Source organism: Macrosteles quadrilineatus, unplaced genomic scaffold (assembly GCF_028750875.1).
Source record: "Macrosteles quadrilineatus isolate MER2022 unplaced genomic scaffold, UCM_ALF_1.0 Scaffold_4__1_contigs__length_99947679, whole genome shotgun sequence".
In the NCBI taxonomy this organism is placed as follows: domain Eukaryota; kingdom Metazoa; phylum Arthropoda; class Insecta; order Hemiptera; family Cicadellidae; genus Macrosteles; species Macrosteles quadrilineatus.
Window position 1 is genome coordinate 87515558 of NW_026542597.1, and position 19392 is coordinate 87534949.

Sequence of the window (19392 nt, forward strand, 5' to 3'; positions counted from 1 at the left end):
ACATATTTAGGGATCAATTTGATGCACACAAAAATCCAATATCTTCTCTTAATAATATAGGGCGATGACGATGGTACAGTCAAAAAATGGCATAAGATGACACAAACACACTCTTCTCCAAAATATCAAAATAAACTTGCACTTCAAAAACCAGATTGTACGTAAAAACTAAAAGAAACCACGCTTTTTCGACAAGTCTGTGCACGATCTCGAGCACGTGTTCGAGTGAAAGGTAAAATAAAATAAAATCACTGTCCAAAAAGTTTATAAAAGAACTAAAAAACAACTTTTACGAAGTATTACTGTATTTGAACGGTAAAATTATATATTTTTGCGGTTTGATAGTTTGTGACCGTGAAGCACGGGAGTTGCCGGTACGACGATACATGCGGAACTGACCAAGTGGCGTCTTTCCCTCTCCACTAACATTAAAATTGACCAATGAGAGGACAGGGATAAGAATAAGTCAGGAAAAAGTTTGCACTGTGTTCAGGTTCGTTTAAAACTTGTGGAATTATGTTTTTGTGATATTGTCCATACCGCCGCCCGTGAATCACTCAGGGATTCGCAATGTAAAACAAAACTTAAAGTTCTCTTGAAAGAAAGTTCCATTGAAAATAAAAAAGTATGTTTGTAAAAATAGATATCATATGAAATAAACCTATTTATTTTTTTGTGTTTTTGTTGTTTTTATTTTTTTTTTTATTATTTTTTGTAGATTACTTAGGAAGGGGTGAGATCTTGACGACAGGTCTCGTGAGCGTTCCACTGGCTGTCTTCAGGGTGACGACTCTAGTGACGCCATCACGTCCAGGGTGTGTTTTGATGACTCTTCCTTTTTTCCAAGTGTGAGGTGGGACTGATTGGTCATGAATTAAGACTAAATCATTTTCTTCTACATTAGGGTGTGATTTGGTCCACTTCGCTCTCTGCTGTAGTGTGTGTAGGTATTCAGCTTGCCATCTCTTCCAAAAATGTTGAACCATCGATTGTACAGCTTGCCAGCGTTTCAGGTGATTCATAGGTGACTCTCCGTGGTTTGATTCAGGCAGGGAAATCATGGGTCTTCCAATGATAAAATGTCCTGGAGTTAGAATGTCGAGTTCCGATGGATCAGATGACATGGGACATAGTGGACGAGAGTTTAAAACGGCTTCGACACGTGAAGATAAAGTTTGAAATTCTTCTAAAGTGAGAATTCTTTCACCAATAACTCTTTTCAATAGGGTTTTGGCACTTTTGATGCCACTCTCCCATATACCACCCTGGTGAGGGGCTGAAGGTGGTATAAAATGAAATTGAATTGCGTACTGCACGGCAAATTCATTCAATTTATCTTTTGTATCTTGACTTCTCATAAGATCTCTTATTACTCTGTTTAACTGACGTGAAGCTCCCACAAAGTTAGTGGCATTATCCATATACAAATGAGATGGGGCTCCTCTTCGTGCAACGAATCTACTCAAAGCGGCGATAAATGTTTCTGTAGTTAAATCGGATGCAATCTCAATATGAACTGCCTTTGTGGCGAAGCATACGAATAAACACAAGTAAGCTTTAACAATTTGAGCTCTTCTCAAAGTGTGCACTTTAATATCAAAAGGGCCTCCGTAGTCAAGACCAGTGGCGTTGAAGCAAGGAGAAGGATTAACACGAGGTTCTGGTAGATCGCCCATTTTAGGATAGACAGTGCGAGGTTTGAAACGAAAGCATGTTATACATTTGTGAACCCTTGATCGAATTAAGCTTCTTGCAGATAAAATCCAAAAACGTTTTGAGATGTGAGATTGTAAAAACTGTGGTCCAGCGTGAAGATACATCAGATGATAATAATCAACAATCAACGTTGACACATAGTGAGATTTGGGCATTAAGACGGGATGTTTAGCGTCTGAACTGATAAGAGCATTCTTTAGCCGCCCGCCAACTCTGATTAGGCCGTCCTTATCTATGAAGGGAGCGAGAGATTGTATGTTATATGAACAAGGTTTATTTTTTCTCAAATTTTGAATATCCGAGTAAAAAGCTTCACTTTGCACCTTTTTACAAATTGACACGGTAGCCTGTTCAAGTTCCTTGAATGATAAATAACCTGTAAGTTTATTTGATGGGTCCTTTGTGTTGTGTACGAATCGTAGTAATAAAGCTGTTATTTTTTTTAGCTTTAACCATGAAGAGAAAGTAGTCAATAATTCATTTTTCTCGGCATTAGTCGATACTAAAATGTTATCAGTTGTAATCTTAACTTCTGGAAGTTCACTGATATTGAGCTTGGAACTAGAAGTTTTAGGCCAACAATCGGGATGAGACGATAGCCACTGTGGACCAGTCCACCATAAATGATGATTTATTAATTGGTGAGGTAATATTCCTCGCGAGGCGCAGTCGGCAGGGTTTGAGGCAGAAGGGACGTGTGACCAAGTAACACCTGGTAGCCATTCTTGAATCTGTGCTACTCTATTAGCTACAAACGTTTTTAATTTATAATGAGGTGTTGATATCCAAGCAAGTGTGATCGTTGAATCGGACCACGCGTACACTGAGTCAATATTCATTTGTTTGTTTACAACTGTCATAGAATAATGCAATAACTGTGCTAGCAGATGAGCGCTGCATAGTTCTAGACGGGGTAATGTTGTACGCTTAAGCGGTGCAACTCTTGTTTTTGCTATTACTAAAGTTGTCTTGATAGTATTATCATCCTTATTAATCAACCTTAAATAAACGCATGCGGCATATGCCACCTCGCTTGCGTCACAAAACCCGTGAAGTTGAATGTTGTTTACGTTAGAGGTACCAAAATGGCGGGGTAGTTTGACAGTTTCTAGCATTGGTAATTCTTTATAAAAAATAAGCCATCGTTCTGCTAAGTCATGTGGAATTATACTGTCCCAATTAAGCCCTCGTGCCCAGAGTGCTTGGATAAAAGTCTTGGCAAAAATGACAATAGGAGATAAAAACCCACAAGGGTCAAATATTTTAGCTATATTGCTTAACACCTTTCGTTTGGTTAGAGGTTCGCATTTGTCCAGATTAATTTTGTAAGTAAAATTATCTGAACTTGGAATCCATTGTAAACCTAGAATTGCAATAAGTGGCTGATCAGGAGTGTAAAAATGTACAGGTTTCTCTAGAAAATCAACAGGGAGATCTGATAAGAGCGTGTCATTGTTAGCAGTCCATTTTCTTAGCTGGAAACCTCCTTTATTTAATAAGGATATTACATCATTTTTCAGCTCGACAGCATCCTCTAAACTATCAGCACCGAGTGCAATATCGTCAATATAAATATGATCCTGTAAAGCTTTACATGCAACAGGGCAAGAATCCTTTTCATCTTCAATTAGTTGTTTGATTACTCTGTTAGCAATATAAGGACTACAAGTCATTCCGTATGTAACCGTATTCAACTGATAAACAGATAACGGCTCGGCTGGGTCCTTGCGCCAATAGATAAGCTGATATTTTCGGTCTGACTCATCAAGAACTATTGAGCGAAACATTTGTTTTACATCCGTTGTAAAAACAAAGCGGTGTTGTCTGAAGTTGATTATAATTGATGCAATTTCATTGTGAAGTTTAGGTCCAACGTGTAATATGTCATTTAAAGAAATGTTATTAGAGGTCTTACAACTGGCGTCAAAAACTACCCTAAGACGGGTGCTAGTGCTGGATTCCTTTATAACGCCATGGTGAGGGAGAAAATAATGGTTATCTTTAGGGAAATCTCCTTTCAACAAAGTCATATGCCCCAGACTTTGATATTCTTCCATAAAATCACAGTAGGGTCCTCTAAGTTCAGGCTGGGATTTTAATTTATTTTCCAGAGATAAAAAACGTCTTTTTGCTGTAAACGATGAATCGCCTAGATTTTCGGGGTTTTGTCTAAAAGGTAGTTTCACAGTAAATTTCCCAGAATCAGGCGAACGAGTGTGAGTTTTAACAAAGTGATTCTCGCACGCAATTTCGTCCTCAGTTAATTTATTTGGTTCTGGTGGTTGCTCTAGGGACCAAAAGTCGGACATAAGTTTGTGTAATGGATCGTTTTGAAGGCAAACAAGTGTTGTGCAGTTCGCAGATACGTCACATAGGTCAGAGTTCAGTACAGGCGCTTTACCAATAATAACAAAGCCAAAGACTGTGTCTAAAACATTAGGCAAGTTTTCACCTAAGCTAAAATGTGCCGATTTTATTATTTGCATGAAAATATCAGCACCTAACAACATTTGAATTGGACCTCGCTTATCAAAGCTAGGATCTGCGAGGTTGACATTAGTTAACATTTCCTTAAGTTTGGATGACAGACAGACTGCAGGTAGATCTGATGTGATTTTATCTAATATCACAACAGGAAGTTGGTGTGATACCTTTTGTTCATTTAATGTGAAAATGTTAACATGAGCAATTCCTTTTGTATTTACAGGGGTTGCAGATATACCATCGACCTTTGCAATCTTAGGAGAAAACTGTCTCTTTAATTGCAATTTATTTACGACATCAGTGTTTACAAAAGAACAGGTTGATGCGCTGTCAATCAATGCTCTCACAATCATATTATTTCCATTAGAAGCGTGGATTTTCAAAAGTACAGTACCCAATACTGTAGTAAAAGTTTCGTTATTTGTATTTACTGCACAAGCAGTTTGAGGGAGAGAGAGAGCGTTATCAGCTGATTGCGATGGGACAGCCCGGGGGGGAGGTGGGGCGCTGCCGCCGATACCAGTTTTAGGGCAATGACCTTGGGACATATCCTTTGATTGATTTACATTTAAATGTAAAAATGTGTGATGTCTTTTATCACATTTCCTACACGTACTTTTACTAGGACATTCTTTGAATTTATGAGGGCCCAGGCAGTTAACACAATAACTGTTTGTTTTGATAAAATTTAATCTATCTTTGATTGCAAGTTTCGAAAATGCAGAGCACGAGTAAATGGAGTGGTTGTCATTACAGTATGTACAACTGTTTACAACATTCTGAGCGCTTAATGTAACATTTTTTGACCTTTGGAATGTTGGTTTGCTTTTGTTATTGTTGAAAAATGTTTGTGCTTGACTCCGTGAGCTAACTGCATCTGAATTTATTAAATGCGCATTTTCTAAGTACACACACTCATTTTCTAAAAACTTTATGAACTCCTCAGGAGTAGGGAGATCTTCTAAGGTCACACGTTTTTCCTCAAAACGTGTACGTAGATTAACATCAAACTTTCGTAGTAACAAAGTCATTAAGACAGGATTGTTATCGACAGTACTAACATCTAGGCTACTTAAAGCTGAACTGTGCTCTCGAAACTGTGAAATAAAATGCCTTAAGGTTTTTGCATTTACTTCGTGGCAAGTGGGCATGTCAATGAGGTGATTTATATGCAATGATTTTAACACCCTTGGATTGTGGTAACGTTTTGTGAGCGTTTCGTAAGCTATTTTGTAGTTTTCACTTGTTATAGGCAATGCCTTAATTAGATTTAAAGGCTCATTATGAAGTGAAGACAAAAGATATTGAAACTTGTCAATATCTGTTAGAGACTTATTTTTGTGTATTGTAACATCAAAAATGTTATAGAAAGCAATCCATTGAGACATTTCTCCATTAAAAGATTTGATTTGAATTTTAGGAAGTCTAATACTCGTAGACTGAGTTTCATGAGCGTGAAAACTAACACTGGAGGTGTTAAGAGAATCATCATTGTTTGTGACTGGTAATAAAGGTCTTACAGTAGAATGAATATCCAAAAATATATCAGATATTTGTGACTCGATATCCTGTAACTCTTTCTCATCGTCCTCTTCAATTGCACTAGGAGTGTTGAGAAGTTTATCCCTAATAGTATGATACTCTTTAGTTTTTTCCTTAAGTTCTTCATATAAAGATAAAGCTTGTTGTTTGTGCCTATCTAATATTTCAGGTATTTCTTCAAGAGTTTTAGCATGAATTAGAAGTTTTGCAGCTCGGGTTTGGATTAGTTTGGATTGACGTTTGAACGTGATAAACTTCATTATGTTATGTATTTAACACTATTTATTTTAAAGTACTGTTAGGGATGTCATTTGAATGTTTGAAGTGCATTAGGCTAGCGTGATCAATTCTGAGGTGTTTCAAGACAGGGGTTTGAGGGATCTGAGACCAAATGGATCCGGCTCGAAGGACCAATGTTTAATGTGCCCGTAATGTACTCCCGAACGTGAATTTAGTCGCTCGTTAATTATAGTTATTGAGTAAATTCTCGGACAACTAGAAATGAAATGTTAACTGCAACGAAATACTCGGTTACAGCAATGCGCCGGTTTTCTCAGAATTTACAAATGTCAATGAGTTCGTAAAGAAACAACACCGTGAAAGTTCTACAATAACCTTTGCTTAATAAATGAAATAGTGCAAGTAATATTCTGATTGGAGCACAGTACCTGATAATACTACTGCACTTTTGGTCCTTGGGAGGTTGTGGCTGCTGGTACAGGGCCTCTCAGCAACGTGGTCCAGGGATCAGCGAGGGGAGTCGACTCAGCAGGGGGGAGAAGGCGCCTTCTTTGGGAACTGAAGCGACGTTCTAGAAGGGGGGGGGCGATGACGATGGTACAGTCAAAAAATGGCATAAGATGACACAAACACACTCTTCTCCAAAATATCAAAATAAACTTGCACTTCAAAAACCAGATTGTACGTAAAAACTAAAAGAAACCACGCTTTTTCGACAAGTCTGTGCACGATCTCGAGCACGTGTTCGAGTGAAAGGTAAAATAAAATAAAATCACTGTCCAAAAAGTTTATAAAAGAACTAAAAAACAACTTTTACGAAGTATTACTGTATTTGAACGGTAAAATTATATATTTTTGCGGTTTGATAGTTTGTGACCGTGAAGCACGGGAGTTGCCGGTACGACGATACATGCGGAACTGACCAAGTGGCGTCTTTCCCTCTCCACTAACATTAAAATTGACCAATGAGAGGACAGGGATAAGAATAAGTCAGGAAAAAGTTTGCACTGTGTTCAGGTTCGTTTAAAACTTGTGGAATTATGTTTTTGTGATATTGTCCAGATGGAGTAGTATAAAGTCAATTAATAAAAGTCTATCTACATACAGCAGTTCTAGGGAACATAATAATTGTTCTCTTTAGCGTTCTCTTCCCGTTGCGAAGCACGGGTATGACGGCTAGTACAATTTAAAATTGATAGCTAAAACAAATAATTGTAGGTCCTGCAACCAAAGTTATATCATATAAATTTAGATAGTTTGATTGTATTCTTTTTTTGTTCTAAGAGCCTGTAATGTGAAAAAGCACAGAATATCCATTTTAGGCAAATAGATACAATTACTTACATTTTCCCCATTAAGCTCATTGACAGCTAGGTATGTACTTGGCTGATGTCTATTATTCACTTGTTCCAATGGATTATCAGGAAAGTAACAACAAACATTTCAATTATGATGTGATTTATATTTTATAAAATATTTCATATGCTTTTTAAATACAGATAAGTATATTCATGTAAGTGTGGATTAAGTTTACAAATACAAGCAAACACATTTAAAAAGAAATATTAAATCTTATATAGTCCTTTATACTAAATTAATATGTCCCCATGGTTCCCAAAACCTGAGTTAAGTAAATTAAATGTTGCCCCATTTTTCTATTATGTTTAATGCACAGTAATAGCTTAAATTTCCTCCTTACTCTGCTTAAAAATGTGTGGATTGATTGTTTCAAACATTTAAACAAATAAAAAAAATGATAAGCCTGACCTGAAATACACTAAAATCTCTCTCAGCCTTCACTCTTTTGCCGTTTTGAAGAAAAACAGTTTAATTTCTCCAATCTTGTTTGTTATGGATTTCCAATTTCGCATCTGCCTAAATGGAATTGTCATACAAAATCTTTCAATTTCATGTGAAAATCGTGTCTCCACTTCCTTAACGTAGATTGTATATGCCTTATTCTCAAGATATGACCCAGCAATGGCTTTCAGCGTGCTAGCTACAAGAAAATCCCCATTTTGAATTGTAACACGAACATAGTAGTCGTGGTCGAGCTTACCAATTGGTGTTGCCAGAAAGAATATCTTGTGAGTATCCCACCCCTTATCTGAAGCTAATAGAATCCAAAACAAATTGTCAAACAACCATACTGGAGTGAACAAACGTAAACTAAGAAAGTCAAATCCATCTACAGATCTCTCTGTAATGATACTGTTATTTCCATGATGATGATGTCCCTTGTAATGATCCAATACCTTCACAACTGGCATTTCAACAGAACAGCCCAAAGATCTACAAACAATCGGTCTGTAGCCACAGAACTCCTCATGATCATTACCTGATCTCACAATTTCCTCACATCCATCTTCACTATAGATACAATGGCGAGGCAGAGCTTCCAGTATATTTTTTACACAAACTGGATTATCCTGAGTGAACGGCCCTTCACATGTAGGACAATTACTTATCTTGGTGGTACACGTCATACATACAATATGACCTCTAGAGCACATTTTAAAAGGAACCTTTGCAGTTTCTAAACACACTGGACACTCGACACATTTTTCAACTGTGGTTAAAAAAGATTTAGAACTTTCATTTGTATCACTTGCACCTGCCATTTTAGCTAGAATTTAACACAAAATATCAAATATATCACGCATAGTGGAGCACTTGATGGGTTGGTATCTACTGTGGAACATAATTTAGAGTTATCTTCTGACTTATCCTTATCTGTTGGGAGCCACTCAAACTTTAATCAGCTGGACCTTGACTGATGCAAGTTTGGGATTGTTTAGTTCTAAAATTGAATTTTCTTTTTCCTAAATAACTACTGTTGGCCCAAAAAGACTTCAGAAATACTAATGTTAAAATTTAGCTAACGTTTTTATTGATTCTAAATATTGTGTAGTATTGCATTCCTAAGTGTTAAAAAATACCCCCGCCACAACAAACCTGCAGACTAAGCGAATTTCCATTTGCCTGATTAGTATTAACAGTATTGAATTTACACTACAATGTCCACTTAAAAATATAACATTTATTTCCTATTTAAATAGAATTAGTTTAACAAGTACTTAGGTTTGCTGCATCAGCGAGGGTAAAACTGTTTTTTTTTTAATGTTAATAGTTAGTAAGAAATAAAAACATTTTCCAAATTTGATCAAAATATGTTCATAAACAAGCAAACTACAACAGTTTACTTGTTCTCCATAAGAATAACATGAGAATTTTAAATTTACATTTCTTTGGAATTTTCTCTGTAACCATTAGGAGCATAATAACGCTTCAATATACTAAATTATTTGTTTTTTTAAGCTCTACAAAATGGTTTGGAAAGAAATTGCTAAATTTTATGTTTTTTGGGTCAAAAATGGGAAAACCCTACTTTTACCCCATAAAACCCCAGTAAACCCCCGTTCCCATAGTCCGATCATGCTGGTTCGCGAACTCAAATGTAGGTTTACACGTTTATACCAAATTTCATCAAAATCGGATCATTTTTGCTCGAGTTATCGTGCTAACGGACACATATATATATAAATATATAAATATATATATTTAAATATATATTCTTGAGGAGATCTTGATAGAGTTTATGAAGAATGAAACATGAAACAGTGCAAATTTTCGTTTAATACAAACGTTTTCAAGCAAAGAGAAATGAAAAATGTAAAGATGAACAAAACAAATAAATATGAACTGTTTACAAATAGTTGAATTTTGAGAACTGTTTACAAATAGTTGAATTTTGAGAACATATGATTGAGTACAGATCAAAGAAGATAATAAAATCAGCCTAAAAGGAAATTGAAATTCAGCTGAGTTGAATCACTTTTTTACTATCTTAAATTTAAACCAGAGGGGAACTTTGTTTTTAGTACCAACTGGTGAGCCAATTCAGAATTTCTTAAAACCAGTTGGTTGCATTTAGGGTTTTGATGTGGGTTTACTTTGTGAAGGGCTTTAAGGGTATAGCAGCCTTCAAAATTTTGGTTGTGGTGAGCGGCATGATTATAGATTGGTTTTCTTTTGTCTTCATGAACCACATCAAAACGATGGCCTGTCATTCGAACTCTTAAAGAGTTTGAAGTCTGGCCAATATAATCTTTTGGACAATGTTTACACGATAGTTGATAAATCACATTGTGAGATTCACAAGTTGATCTACCAACAATCGGATAAACCTTGTTTGTAACTTTACTATCAAATTCAGTTGTATTACTCATAATTTTGCAAATACCACATCGGGGCTTGTGACATGGTTCACAGCCGTGTTTAGAATTGTTTAAAGGCCGAGAATTTTGAATTTTGGGTCTCACCAACATATTTTTTAAATTTTGTGGCCTTTTAAAAATAACACCTGGTGGTCTGGAAAATAAATTTTCAGTACTGGGGGAAGATTTCAAAATATTGAATGCTACTTTCATTACACTGTTAATCTTTTGTAGCCCAGGATAGTATTGAGTAATAAATTTTGGATCACTTGAAAAACTATTATCTTGGTTGAGTTTTTTGGGTTTTTTTATCTGATTGGATATTAGTTTTTGAGGATAGCCTCTTTCAATGAAAGCAGAATTCAATTTAGTGATATATTTGTCAAAATCAGATTTTTCACTGCAGAGTGTTTTAGCACGAATTGATAAGCTTTTTGGAATAGATTTTTTCATATACATAGGGTGACAACTTTGATAATGTAAGTACTGCATTTTGTTAGTTTCTTTTAAATGAATTTTTGTTTTAAGTTTCTGATTGTCAATGAAGACATCAACATCTAAGAAAGAAACAATTTTGTCTGAATAATTCCAAGTAAATTTCAAGCAAGAAAATTGGTTTAAATCTTGTAAGAATTCTTTTAGTGAATTTATTCCGTGCTGCCAAACAATAAAGATATCATCTATATATCTTAACCAAAGAAGAGGAGTTAAAGGATTGTTTGAAAGAAAATTTTGCTCTAATAGACCCATGAAAAGATTAGCGTAGGCTGGGGCCATTCGTGTACCCATTGCTGTGCCTTTAATTTGTAAGAAGTGTTTGTCCATGAATCTGAAATTGTTCATGGTTAGTATCATTTGAATGAGAGTTGCCAAAAAATGTGTAGAAGGTTTAGAATTTGTGGGTCTAGAGTTAAGAAAATGTTTGGCAGCCTTCAGACCATCATCGTGGGGAAAATTTGTATATAGTGATTCAACATCAACTGTTACAAGTAATAAGTCTGAATTTTGAGGGAGGTTTAAGACTGCAATTTTGTTTAGAAAGTCGTTAGTGTCTTTTATGTAGGATGGTAAATTTTGTGCTAGTGGCTGTAAATGTTCATCAACAAAGGCAGAGATTCTTTCAGTTGGTGATCCAATACTTGAGACGATTGGTCTTCCTGGTGGTGGTCTTGATGGTTTGTGCACTTTAGGGAGGGTGTAAAATACTGGAGTTTTTATATATATACTAGCTGGCCCGACAGACGTCGTCCTGTCCTAGTGTGGATTTATGTCAAATGCTCGTTCATTTTCAAGATGAGTTCGTTCGCATGGCTCAATCATGTCCTGGTTAAAGTTCCTTCGCTACGCTCACTCAGCATTTGGTTGCTAATTAGCTGTTGAAGTTCGTTCGCTACGCTCACTCACCTTTAGGTTGGAGCTCGTTCGCTGCGCTCACTTGCCTTTAGGTTAGCTCGTTCGCTACGCTAACTCGCCTCCAGGTTGCAAGTTAGCTGTTATCATAAATTAAAAAAAAAATATATAGTGCTGCACCCTGTTGGTAAACCTATTAACTTTTAATGCTATTGAACATCACAGAATCAGATAGTTTAGTTGAACCAGCTGTTAAGATTCTTTAATTACATTTAAATATGAGTACTCATAAGGAAACTCCAGAGCCACTGGGGCGGAGCCCTTTTGACGGATCTGCACCAAACTTCACACAAACCATCCTTGAATAATGCTTAATAATGCCTGAAAGTTTCATTACAATCTGTCGAGCGGTTTCGGAGTCCATAAAGGACAAACATACAAATATACAAACATACAAATATACAAACATACAAATATACAAACATACAAACATACATTGAATTTTATATATATAGATATATAAAAGAGGAACTATGTATGTGTGTGTGTGTGTGTGTGTGTATGTATATACGTTATGGACTCCGAAACCGCTCGACAGATTGTAATGAAACTTTCAGGCATTATTAAGCATCTTTCAAGGATGGTTCGAGTGAAGTTTGGTGCAGATCTGTCAAAAGGGCTCTGCCCCAGAGGGTTTTAAGTGGGCCAATGTCAGACTTTTTGATCTACAATGTTTACAAATAAATATAATTTAAAAGCAGATGTTTACTTTTACCAACTGTTTTGTAGGTTCGAATAATTACAACATTCTGTATTAGCATTAGTCATTATTTGAAATAGTGCCACAGTGTTTCTACAGAGTGCAGCACAGAAAACTATTTTACTTTTGAATAAGTCCAAATGTATTAAACCCCAATCGCAGCACACCTGTGCACTTAACAACGTTTAAATTCTCCAATGTTAAATATTAAAAAATAAAGAACTTTATCAAAGTATTATAAACAATAAATGGGATGACTTTTTAAAATTTAATCAAAGTATTATAAACAATAAATGGGATGACTTTTTAAAATTTATGACAACAGCTAATTTGCAATCAAAAGGTGAGTGAGCGTAGCGAACGAACATCAACCTGGAGGCTAGTTAGCGTAGCGAACGAGCTCCAACCTAAAGGTGAGTGAGCGTAGCGAACGAGCTAACCTGAAGGGAAGTGAGCGTAGCGAACGAGCTAACCTGAAGGCAAGTGAGCGCAGCGAACGAGATCCAACCTAAAGGTGAGTGAGCGTAGCGAACGAGCTAACCTGAAGGGAAGTGAGCGTAGCGAACGAGCTAACCTGAAGGCAAGTGAGCGCAGCGAACGAGCTCCAACCTAAAGGTGAGTGAGCGTAGCGAACGAGCTAACCTGAAGGGAAGTGAGCGTAGCGAACGAGCTAAACTGAAGGCAAGTGAGCGCAGCGAACGAGCTCCAACCTAAAGGTAAGTGAGCGTAGCGAACGAACTTCAAACAGGACGTGATTGAGCCATGCGAACGAGATCATCTTGAAAATTAAGAAGTTAAACGGGGCAAAGCCCGCGGGTTTCAGCTAGTATTATTATATATATGAATTTGAACGGATGGTGTTTTTGGCCTCTAGGGACCTCAAAACGAAAAAAAATCGGTCCCGCGTCCAGGTCTTACCATGAGTACTACGGTAATAGCTTATTCCCTACATGGGAAATTCACTAATAAAATGGGTAAATTGCACACAATATTACTCACAATGCATTTTTATAAGCAAATAGTTGTTGGTAGGGAACAAAAAGTTTTTTTTTATAATAGTGGAAAAGAAACACAAAACAACATGTCTATTCTTTCGCAATACCAAATACCCCCGCCACATCAAACCTGAAGACTAAGCAAATTTCCATTTATGTGGCTGCATTTCTGCTCAAATATTCCCTGAAAATTGTCAGAATTATTTCCTATTTAAATAACATTATATTTAATGAGTACCTATGTTTGCTTTTGATGCTACAGGGAAGGTGTGTTTTTATTGAAATTTCGATAGCTCAGTATGAAATAAATAAAATTGCCATATTTGATCAAAATATATCCATCAATAAGCAAACTACAACAGTTTATTTATTCTCCATAAGAATTAATAACATGTACATTTTAAATTTTTTTTATAATCTCCATAACTGTTGGGCTGTTGGGCAACGACGCTACAACATACAAAATTATTTATTTTTTAAGTTCTACAAAATTATCTGTAAAGAAATTTTTAAATTTTATGTTTTTAGAGAGAAAAATATGAAAAACAAATTGTTACCCCATAAACCCCGTCATAAGCACCCGTTGCCATAGCCCGATCACGCTAGTTTGCGAGATCGTTCAAATAAACGTAGGTTTACACGTTTTTACCAAATTTAATCAAAATCGATCATTTTTGTTCAAGTTAACACGCTAACGGACACACAAACATCTATATATATAAATAAAATACAAGTTTGTCGTACATTGCGTGGAATCATTCAGTTGATATTATCCAAACCCGCAAAAGGTACATCTATAGGACAAGAGCTTTAAATTGATACCCAATATGCCTATAAAAATAAATATTTAGGGGTCGATTTGCTGCACACAAAAATCCAACATATTCTTTTAATAACATAGGAGGCCTTGCATTGATGGATAGTAAATTAATTAAAGTCTATCTACAAATAGCAGATATAGGGAACATAATAAATTGTTCTCTTTAGCGTTCTCTTCCCGTTGCGAAACACGGATATGACGTCTAGTACAATATAAAATTGATAGCTAAAACAATTAATTGTAGGTCCTGCAACCAAAGGTCTATGTTCTTTTTTATTCTAAGATCATTTAAAAGTAAATGTGAAAAAGCAAAGAATAGCAATTTTTTGTCAAATAGATACAATTGCTTACATTTTCCCCATTAAGCTCAGCGACAGCTAGGTATGTGCTTTGCTGATGTCTATTATACACTTGTTCCAATGGATTATCAGGAAAGTAACAACAAACAACATTTAAATTATGATGTGATGTAAATTTTATTATAACTATACAACAATATTTCATATGTATTTTTAAATATGGATAAGTATATTCAAGTTAGTATGAATTAGGCTTACAAATACAAGCAAACACATTTTACAAGAAAAATTAAGTCTTATATTGTCCTTTAAACTAAAGTAATGATTCATTACATGTCCCACGGTTCCCACAACCTGAGTTAAGTAATTAAATCTTGCCCCATTTTACAATTATGTTTAATACACAGTATTAGTTTAAATTTCCTCCTTACTCTGCTTAGAAATGTGTTGATTGATTGTTTCTAACATTTACAAAGATTTTGTTAATGATAAGCCTCACCTGAAATACACTAAAATCTCTCTCATGCCTTCACTCTTTTGCCGTTTTGAAGAAAAACAGTTTAATTTCTTCATCCTTCATTGTTATGGATTTCCAATTTTTTATTTGCCTATATGGAATTGTCATACACAATTTTTCTATTTCATGAGAAAATAGTATCTCCATTTCCATAACGTAATTGAATGCCTTCTCGGCATTAAATGATGACTTTTCAGCGATGGCTTTCAGTGTGCTAGTTACAAGAAAATCCCCATTTTGTATTGTAACACGGACATAGTAGTCGTGGTCGAGCTTACCAATTGGTGTTGCCAGAAAGAATATCTTGTAAATGTAAGTATCTTTCACCTGACGTGGAACGGATAGAATCCAAAACAAATTGTCAAACAACCATACTGGAGTGAACGAACATAAATAAGGAAATTCGAATCCACCTACAGATATCTCTGTAATGATACTGTTATTTCCATAATGATTATGTTCCTTGTAATGATCCAACAGCTTCACACCTGGCATTTTAACAGAACAGCCGCTGAACAAAGATCTACAAACCAACGGTCTGTATCCACAGAACTCCTCATGATCATTACCTGGTTCCACAATTTCCTCACATCCATCTTCACTGTAGACACAATGGCGAGGCAGAGCTTCCAGTATATTTTTTACACAAACTGGATTTTCCTGTGTGAACGTCCCTTCGCATGTTGGACATTTACTTATCTTGGTGGTACACGTCATACATACAATATGACCTCTAGAGCACTGTTTAAAAGGCACTTTTGCAGTTTCTAAACACACCGGACACTCGACACATTTTTCAACTGTGGTTAAAATGGATTTACAACTTTCATTTGTACCACTTGCACCTGCCATTTTAGCTAGAATTTTAACACCAAATATAAGATATATCACGCATAGTAGTTGAGCACTTGATGGGTTGGGCTCTACTGTGGAGCATCATTGAGAGTTATCTTCTGACTTATCATTATCTGTTGAAAGCCACTCCAACTTTTATCAGCTGGACCTTGGCTGATACAGGTTTGGCAATGTTTAATTCTTATAATTTTTATCCGTATAATTTGTTATAAACCTGGAAATCTTCATGCTTTGAGTTGGGAGTTTAACTCAGAGCTAGTGGTTGTCTAGTGGTTGAAAACTCGACCAAAAATATGTAATTTACACTTATTGACTATTGCATACTAAAGTAGACATTCCGTATTTTTTTATTAAAAAACGTATAGTTGTGAGAGCCAGTCAAAGAATGCTTAGCTAACATTCCATTTTCTACCTTACTTTTTGTTGCTGACAAAGTTGATGGGTCATAACAGTTGCTATAGCTTATAATAAGTCATTCCAAAAGATTTACTTGGTAAAAAACATGGGAGCGTCGTGAAGTTACGTAGCGCCATAGATAAAACCATAGACATAAAGAATTGAATATAGACTGTCAGCCGTGCTGTGGTTACCATGGTTACCATAGGTCCTGGCTGTTCTGGCACACACCGCTGGGAGCGCCGTGTAGTTACGTAGCGCTAAAGCCATAACTACAAGGCACTCCCAGTGGAGTGCGCCAGAACCTATGGTAATCGCAGCACAGCTGACAGTTTATATTTAACTAACTATACCCGCGGGCTTTGCCCCGTTTAACTTCATAAGTGAGCTCGTTCGCATGGCTCAATCACGTTCTGGTTGAAGTTCGTTCGCTACGCTCACTCACCGTTAGGTTGGAGCTCGTTTGCTGCACTCACTTGCCTTCGGGTTAGCTCGTTCGCTACGCTAACTCGCCTCCAGGTTGAAGTTCGTTCGCTACGCTCACTCACCTTTTGGTTGCAGATTAGCTGATGTCATAAATGTAAAAGAAATAATAGTGCTGCACCCTTTTGGTAATCCTTGTAACTTTAATGCTATTGAACATCATAGAACAGAACCAACATGTCTAATTGAAACAGCTGTTAAGATTCATTAATTCCATTTAAATATGAGAACTCATAAGGTTAACATGGGAAACTCCAGAGCCACTGGGGCGGAGCCCGAGAGTCCGATCAGAATAAAAACAGCTTAGTTTTCCTATTTAATGCCTGAAAAATCGGTGTACCAAATTTCAGCCTCCTAGGTAAATGGGAAGTGGGAGAATTAGTGATGAGTGAGTGAGTCAGTGAGGGCTTTTCCTTTTATATATATAGATTATCTGACACGTATATAATGTATATATAGATTCTTTTTGTCTATGATGGATAAAATATACTCCCTTGGTAGATTTCCCATCCTTATTGAAAAGCTGAAGCCGATTTTATTGTTAGTTCTGTCCAGTGTACTACTGTAGATTTCGTGTTTTGTTTACAATTTGTTTCTATTATTTTAGGGGTAGTTTCTCATGATTTGTGCCTCACTGTTTGGTTATATAGCTAGTGGACAAGTTATTGTTTATGATTAGATAGTTTTATTTTACCAAACGAGGTTTTAAATTACTGAAATAGCAAGAAACGAATTGTAAACAAAACACGACTCTATAGTACACCGGACAGAACTAACAGTAAAATTGTCTTCAGCTGTTCCATGAGGATGGTAAATCTACTAATGGGGTATGTTTTATCCATGGTAGCGCGTACGCCGTAACTATATAACGCTCCCAGCTGTGTGCGCCAGAAACTATGGTTACCTCAGCACAGCTGACGGTCTATATTTAATTCTTTTTGTCTATGACTAGATACTTAGGCCTAGTGTCTAAGATCGACAATGCACAATAAGATTCAGTTAATGTGCTAAGACCGTCCGCCCCTCTCACAATACAATACAACAGTAGACAAAAGAACATATCATATTTTGGTGGCAAACTATAAAATACAGTTTTACAAGCAAAACACGGTAGGAATAACATAAAATATGTTAATTGTTGCCGAAAACAATGCAACAAGGCCGCGAGCAAACCTAAAACGATAACGAAAACGTGCAAAAACAGCTGATAAGAGGTATTTTATAGGTCGTTTGAAACTGTCAAAATCGTACCATCACTCTGTGTCGCTTGGCAAAGCGAAAATTATTAACACGCTTGCAAATCCATTGAAAAGGGGACCTGTATGGTCCAATAAGACCTAAAAATTGCCTAGACTTTGACTGTAGGGAAATAAACACGAATTCCCATCACACTACTTCCAATTTATCACTTAAAACCCACATGTGTTTTGCACAGTTGTCTGAGCATGACGAATCAATGACACACGTCTAAGTAAGAAGTAGAACTTTTCATGCATACATTCATGATCACGTCACTATTTCATATACACAGCGAAAGGCTACATAGTAGTGTCTTAATACAGCTTTGATTTCACTTATCATACTTAACATTTTCAGTTTTATTATGACTCGGGTTTTACATATGTTTTTTTTTATTATTTAGGTCATCGGTAAACTTATTTATTGATTTAATAGGTTGGGTCGAGTTTAATCATAGACAAAAATAATTAAATATAGACCGTCATCGAAGTATATAACACAATGCCATGCCGCGGTTACCATGGTTACCATAGGATCTGGAGCAGACCGCTGGAAGCCCCGTGTAGTTAGCTAGCGCATATGCCGTAACTACATGGCGCTCCCAGCGGTGTGCGCCAGAACCTAGGGTAACCGCAGCACAGCTGACGGTCTATATTTAATTCTTGTCTCTATGGTTTAATTAAATATTGTAACACCTGAGCTAAAAGATGCTCTAAATTAAAAGTTGAAATCTAAGTTGGGGATAAAACATTCTTCATAAAAAAGAATGATAGACCACGTTTGGCCCGGAATCATAATTACATATGGTGGTATACGAAGGGCTAGGCTGGGTAGCATAATTAAATTTGTTTGGATTCTGTTAGGTTAGGTTGCTGAGAGTCGGTATTTATAGGTAGGTTATAATCAATATATAAATCCCAAACTACCCAAGAATATAAAAAAACTAAAAGTCACACCCCCATAAACCATATACTTAAAATACCTCTGCTGTACTTATTTGTATGTTATTCTTTCAATTTATTGCCTTATTAAAATCAGGTGTGATTATTTGTTTGTATAACTGTATTCTGTTCAGTTTATTTCAGATTAACCTGACCAATAGTTTTATTAATGCTTATGAAGTCAAACGGGGTGAAGCCCGTGGGTAACAGCTAGTAGTATGTTAATCGGATTACTATTTAAAGTGAGTTATATTGTGTTGCTGGGCTTTAAAATTATCATTGGTATCACCAATGACTTTGGATGTAGCAAAATGGTTTTGTGCTTTCCTAACAATCAAAAGGGTGCCAGGTCCTGAGAAAAGTCAGCAGCTTTTTGATGGTTCGGAACTGGACCCAGCTGTCCCTGATCATTGGGCTATTAAAATAATGATTCTAATGAAACAGCTGATCTTAGTCAGTACAAAGCTACACAGATCATCTCACACCATTATACACTCATCCTTCACTCATATATATGCGTAAAAATACGCAACTAGAT